Source organism: Rhinopithecus bieti, unplaced genomic scaffold (assembly GCF_001698545.2).
Source record: "Rhinopithecus bieti isolate Rb0 unplaced genomic scaffold, ASM169854v2 scaffold_21777, whole genome shotgun sequence".
NCBI classification, from domain to species: domain Eukaryota; kingdom Metazoa; phylum Chordata; class Mammalia; order Primates; family Cercopithecidae; genus Rhinopithecus; species Rhinopithecus bieti.
The window spans coordinates 674,567-681,157 of NW_016810508.1; the positions used below are offsets into that span (position 1 = coordinate 674,567).

Genomic DNA, 6,591 nt, shown 5'->3' on the forward strand with positions numbered 1-6,591 from the left:
CAGTCCCCCAGGCTGGAGTGCAGTGGCCGGATCTCAGTTCACCGCAAGCTCCACCTCCCGCGTTCACACCATTCTCCTGCCTCAGCCTCCAGTAGCTGGGACTGTAGGCGCCCACCACCACGACTGGCTAATTTTTTGTATTTTTAGTAGAGATGGGGTTTCACCATGTTAGCCAGGATGGTCTCGATCTCCTGACCTTTTGATCCACCCACCTCAGCCTCCCAAAGTGCTGGGATTATAGGGTGAGCCACCGCGCCCGGCCCAGAGTGCCCTTTTTTCAATCCTCCCTGTGATTGGCTATTTTTAGGATCCTGCTGATTGGTGCATTTTACAGAGTGCTGATTGGTGCGTTTTACAGAGTGCTGATTGGTGCATTTTACAATTCTCTTGAAAGACAGAAAAGTTCTTCAAGTCCCCACTCAACCCAGGAAGTCCAGCTGGCTTCACCTCTCACTTCCAAGGTCATTTTTCACAGAACTGGAAAAAATTATTCTAAAGTCTATATGGAATCAAAAAGACCCTGAATAGCCAAAGCAATCCCAAGTGAAAAGAATAAAGCCAGAGGCATCACATTACTGGACTTCAAGCTGTACTGCAAGGCTACAGTAACCAAAACAGCATGGTATTGGTTAAAACAACAACAACAACAACAACACCTATGGTCATATGATCTTTGGCAAGGTTGATAATAACAAGCAAAGGGGAAAGAATACTGTATTCAATAAATTGTGCTAAGACAGTTGGCTAGTTATATGCAAAAGAATAAAACTGGACCCCCACTTTTCACCGTATACTAAAATTAACTCAAAATGAATTAAGAATTTAAATGTAACACTTCAAGCTATAAGAATCCTGGAAGAAATCCTAGGAAACACCATTCTGGATATTGGCTTTGGGAAAGAATTACTAAATGCTCAAAAGCAATTGCAGCAAAACCGAAAACTGATAAATGGGACCTAATTAAAGCAAATAACTTCTGCACAGCAAAAGAACCTATCAACAGAGTAAACAGACAACTTACAATGGGAGAAAATATTCATAATTTATGCATCCAACAAAGGTCCAATATCAGAATCTATAAGGAACTTAAACAATTGAACAAGCAAGAAACAAATATCCCCATTAAAAATGGGTAAACAGCTGGGTGAGGTGGCTCACACCTGTAATCCCAGCACTTTTGGAGCCCAAAGTGGGCAGATTATGAGGCCAGGAGTTCAAGACCAACCTGTCCAACATGGTGAAACCCCAACTCTACTAAAAATACAAAAATTAGCCAGGCATGGTGGTGTGTGCCTGTAATCCCAGCTACTTGGGAGGCTTAGGCAGGAGAATCGCTTGAACCCAGGAGACGGAGGATGCAGTGAGCCGAGATTGTGCCTGGGCAATCTCCAGCCTGGCAATAGAGCAAGACTCCATCTCAAAAAACAAATACATAAAAATAAAATGGGCAAAACACATAAATAGGAACTTCTGAAAAGAAAACATACAAGTGGCTCACAAACATATTTTAAAAATGCTCATCACTAATCATCAGAGAAAAGCAAATGAAAATCACAATGAGATACCATCTCACACCAGTCAGAATAGCTATTACTAAAAAGTAAAAAAATAACATGCTGGTGAGGCTGCAGAAAAACGGGAACACTTATACTCTGTTGGTGAACATGTAAATTAGTTCAGTTACTGTGGAAAGCAGTTGAAGAGTTTTTTTTTTTTTTGAGACACAGTCTTGCTCTGTCACCCATGCTGGAGTACAGTGACACGATCTCAGCTCACTGCAACTTCCGCCTCCCAGGTTCAGGCAATTCTTCTGCCTCAGCCTCCACAGTAGCTGGTATTACAGGCACCCACCACCACACCCAGCTAATTTTTGTGTTTTCAGTAGAGACAGGGTTTCACCATGTTGGCCAGGCTGGTCTCAAACTCCTTACCTAAGGTGATTTGCTCAACTTGGCCTCCCAAAGTGCTGGGATTACAGGCATGAGCCACTGTGCCCAGCCTGGAGATTTCTTAAATAACTTAAAACAGAACTACCATTTGACCCAGCAATCCCATTACTGGGTATACATCCAAAAGAAAATAAATTATCCTACCAAAAAAAACATGCATTTGTATGTTCATTGCAGCACTATTCACAATACCAATGACATAGAGTCAACCTAGGTGCCCATCAATAGTGGACTGGATAAAGAAAATGTACATACATGCTATGGAATACCACGCAGCCATAAAAAGTATGAAGTCATGTCTTTTGCTGCAATATGAATGTAGCTGGAAGCTGTTATCCTAAGTGAAATAACGCAGGAATGAAAATCCAGTGAGTTGCTCTCATTTATAAGTAATGCTCTCACTTATAAGTAGAAGCTAAGTAATGAGTATTCGTGAATATAAGGATGGCAACAATAGGCCAGGTGCAGTGGCTCATGCCTGTAATCCCAGCACTTTGGAAGGCCAAGGCAGGTGGATCACGAGATCAGGAGTTCAAGACCAGCCTGGTCAACATGGTGACACTCCGTCTCTTCTAAAAATACAAAAATTAGCTGGGTGTGGTGGCGGGCACCTGTAATTCTAGCTACTTGGGAGGCTGAGGGAGGAGAATTGCTTGAACCTGGGAGGCGGAGGTTGCAGTGAGCTAAGATCATGCCATTGCACTCCAGCTTGAGCAAAAAGAGTGAAACTGTGTCTCAATAAAAATAATAATCGGCCGGGCGCGGTGGCTCAAGTCTGTAATCCCAGCACTTTGGGAGGCCGAGACGGGCGGATCACGAGGTCAGGAGATCGAGACCATCCTGGCTAACACGGTGAAACCCTGTCTCTACTAAAAAATACAAAAAAACTAGCCGAGCGTGGTGGCGGCGCCTGTAGTCCCAGCTATTTGGGAGGCTGAGGCAGGAGAATGGCGTGAACCCGGGAGGCGGAGCTTGCAGTGAGCTGAGATCCGGCCACTGCACTCCAGCCTGGGCGACAGAGCGAGACTCCGTCTCAAAAAAAAAAAAAAAAAATAATCATCATCATCATCATCATCATCTTACATATGTAATTGGTGTCTCAGAGAACAGGCATAGAGAATGCAGCAAAAACCATATCTGAAGAGGTAATGATTGAGAATTCCCCAAAACGGATGAAAGACATCAACCCACAAATCAGAGAAACTCAATGATATCCAAGACAGATAAATACAAAGAAAACAAAGATAGGGCACAAAATAAATGACTAAAAATCACTGACAGGCCAGGTGCGGGGGCTCACGCCGGTATTCCCAACACTTTGGGAAGCCAAGGCGGTGGATCATGAGGTTAGGACATGGAGACCATCCTGGCTAACATGGTGAAACCCCGTCTCTACTAAAAAAAAAAACCCAAAAAAAGTTAGTCGGGCGAGGTGGTGGTGCCTGTAGTCCCAGCTGCTCGGGAGGCTGAGGCAGGAGAATGGCGTAAACCCGGGAGGCAGAGCTTGCAGTGAGCTGAGATCCGGCCACTGCCCTCCAGCCTGGGCGACAGAGCGAGATTCCGTCTCAAAAAAAAAAAAAAAAAAGAGAAAGAAAGACCACTGACAAAGAGAAACTATTAACAAAAGAGAGGGCCTGGCGTGGTGGTTCATGCCTCTAATTCGAGCACTGTGGGAGGCCCAGGTGGGAGGATCACTTGAGCTCAGGGGTTCAAGACCAGCCTGGGCAACATAGGAAGAAGACATCGCTACAAAAATAATGATAGTAATAATAATAGTAATAAAAAAATTAGCCGGGAGTAGTGCAGGAGCCTGTGGGCCCAACTATTCTGGAGGATGAAGTGGGAGGATCGCTTGAGGCCGGGGGGGCAGAGGTTACAGCGAGCCCAGGTTGTGCCACTGCACTCCAGCTTGGGCGAGAGAGCAAGACCCTGTTTAAAAAAAAAAAAAGAAAAGAAAAGAAAAATCAACAGTAAATTGCAGCCATTGTTCAGAAATAAGACTAAACAAAGCTTTCGTTTGGAGAGGAGTACTTTATCTGGAGAGGAGTACTTTATCTGGAGAGGAGTACTTTATCTGGAGAGGAGTACTTTATCGTTAACATTGTTTAGAATTTTCTGACATGGTGATAATTAAAAGCAAACTATCCTGCAGTTTTTATCGTCTCCACCATCAATGCATATCTTTATGGTCTACACAGGCTCTCAGCAACACAGCCTTAGTATTCCATTGCAGTCACCTCCACTTTATTCTTCCAAATCGAGTATGTTCAAAACCGAACTCATCTTCCGCCATAAATCTGCTATCATTATGTTTTTACCGTCAGGACACTGGCTTGTAATTTTGGAAAGCATTCACAGTTGGGGCGGGTAGGACACAGATAAAGAGGCCAATCCCAACACCGGGGTAAGATCAATGGGAAAACCAGAGAGGGGACGCCTGGGCCAGGCCTCACGACGTCCAGAGCTGGGATGGGTCTTCTGCTTTCGGCGCAGGGGTGACGGGATCAGAGGAGGGTCGGGTGTACACTAGCTGCGGTCTGATTCAGCCCTTTTAGGTTAAAAGCTGGAGAATGGGCTGAAGTCTCAAACGCGCTTCGCAGCTCCTGAACGCAGCTCCCAACCCAGCGCGTTCTGAGGGAGGCTGGAGCTAAGGACGCGGTGACGGTCGAGGGCGGGGCGGCTCCGGGCCGGGAGGCGGGGCGGGAGCGCCGGAAGCGGAGCGGTGCCAGGCCCAGCCCCGCAGGCGGAAGGGCGCGGAGGAGGTGACGTGATAGGACGGCGCCGGCGTCGGCGTCGCGGCAGCCGCTTCAGAGGAAGCTCGGCGGCTGTGGCCGCGGCGAGCAGGCCGGACGCCTCTTCGCTGCCGGGGCTTCCCCTGGAGCTGACGAAGGCGGGACCCGCGGTCCAGGCTGCTGCCGCGTCGGGGCCGGTGGCGGGGCAGCTGCCAGGAACCAGGGTCGCAGGTAAGCTGGGACGTGGGCAGCCAAGTGACGGATTCAGCGATCGCCTGGCGGGGCTGGCTGGGGCCATTCCCGCGCCGGTGCGCGCCAGCTCAGCGCCCGGTCCGGAGGCCTCGAGCCGCCCTCCCCCGCCCGAGCCGGAGGCCGCGGTCCGTCTCGGCCACAGCCTGCCGTTCCGGGGGAGGCGCGCGAGCTCGTTCCGTGGGGCCGCTGCCCTGCGCTCTCACTCCAGCGGGGCTGTGCGGCGCAGGCACCGGGAAGCTGGCGCCCCCCAGCTCCTCCCGAAGCCGGGAAAGCTCTGGGAGGAGGAGCGACTGTCACAGGCCTCCGGCTCCGGCCGCCTTGGAAGTCCGGGGTTCTTATTTGCTCAGACCACTCTGCCTCCTTCCGGCCTTGGTTCTTTCCCTCGCCCTCCCGGGACCCTTTTCCAGAGAGCCCGGTTGGGCATGAGCGCGGCGGGAGATGTCTTTTCCCTTCGGTCTGCGCTGAGTGTATCATCCCCCGCTCTACGCCCTGTGGCCACTCTGTCGCGGGAGGAGGGATGCGGAGAGGATGTGGGAGTTTTGGACTTAGAGCCAGAATAGCCGAGGTGAAATCCTACCCTGCTGTCTGGTAGTGTTTTTTCATCTCATGCTAGACATTTCGACCTTTTTCACCCCAGGTAAAGTGGGACTTTCTTCTACCAATATAAATTATAATGTTTGGAGAATTAAATGAAGAAAGCAGACGTTATGAAATGTTTTGAGAATCTGGTTAAATTTAAGAATATCCAGGACACTTCATGATAGGTTCCTAATTCTGTTGTTTTGCGTTTTGCCCGGAATAACTAAGCTGAGTGTGGAGAAGGGTGCCCGGAGATGCCAGGCGCTTGTGTGGTCAGAGCCTAACTGCAGTCTCTGTTTTGGGTGGGCAGCATCAGGAAGAAACCAGACTGTCTCCTAGCCAGCCACAAGTCTCACGCTTGTTGATAGCACATTATTGGTATAAGGGATGGCTTACATCAGTTTTGATCTTTACTCAAGGTAGCTTTTTCCCAGTGCATCTTTTCTAGGAGAAAAGCTTGGTTTGTAGGGGAGGGTGGTGGTGAGGGGGGCTTCATATACACCTTGGCTCACAATTTTTTTTTGGCGGGGGACCGGGTCTCACTGTAACAGGCTGGAGTGCAATGGCGCGATCTTTTCGGCTCACTGCAACCTCCGCCTTCCGGGTTCAAGAGATTCTCGTGCCTCAACCTCCAGAGTAGCTGGGATTACAGGTTCCCGCCATCACGCCCGGCTAAGTTTTGTATTTTTAATAGACACGGGGTTTCACCATATTGGCCAGGCTGGTCTCGAACTCCTGAGCTCAAGTGATCTACCTGCCTCGGCCTCTCAAAAGTGCTGGGATCGGCCAGTCGCGGTGGCTGACGCCTGTAATACCAGCACTTTGGGAGGCCGAGACGGGCGGATCACCTGAGGTTGGGAGTTCGAGATCAGCCTGACCAATATGGTGAAACCCCGTGTCTATTAAAAATACAAAACTTAGCCGGGCGTGATGGCGGGAACCTGTAATCCCAGCTACTCTGGAGGTTGAGGCACGAGAATCTCTTGAACCCGGAAGGCGGAGGTTGCAGTGAGCCGAAAAGATCGCGCCATTGCACTCCAGCCTGTTACAGTGAGACCCGGTCCCCCGCCAAAAAAAAA

At 49.4% G+C, this 6,591-nt stretch overlaps 1 protein-coding gene across 4 annotated transcripts in view; it reads left to right on the top strand.

Moving 5' to 3' along the window:
• The first annotated feature begins 4,687 nt into the window (after positions 1 to 4,687).
• Positions 4,688 to 6,591, top strand: part of SENP5 (SUMO specific peptidase 5) — a 78,943-nt gene continuing 77,039 nt past the window's right edge. For 2 of the 4 annotated variants that reach the window (XR_001889208.1, XM_017892206.1), the window contains exon 1: positions 4,688 to 4,912. The gene's annotated coding sequence lies outside the window, so the exon portion shown is untranslated. Of the gene's footprint in view, positions 4,913 to 5,367; positions 5,571 to 6,591 lie in introns of those variants that run through there. The other 2 variants (XM_017892204.1, XM_017892205.1) reach the window with 2 other exon arrangements.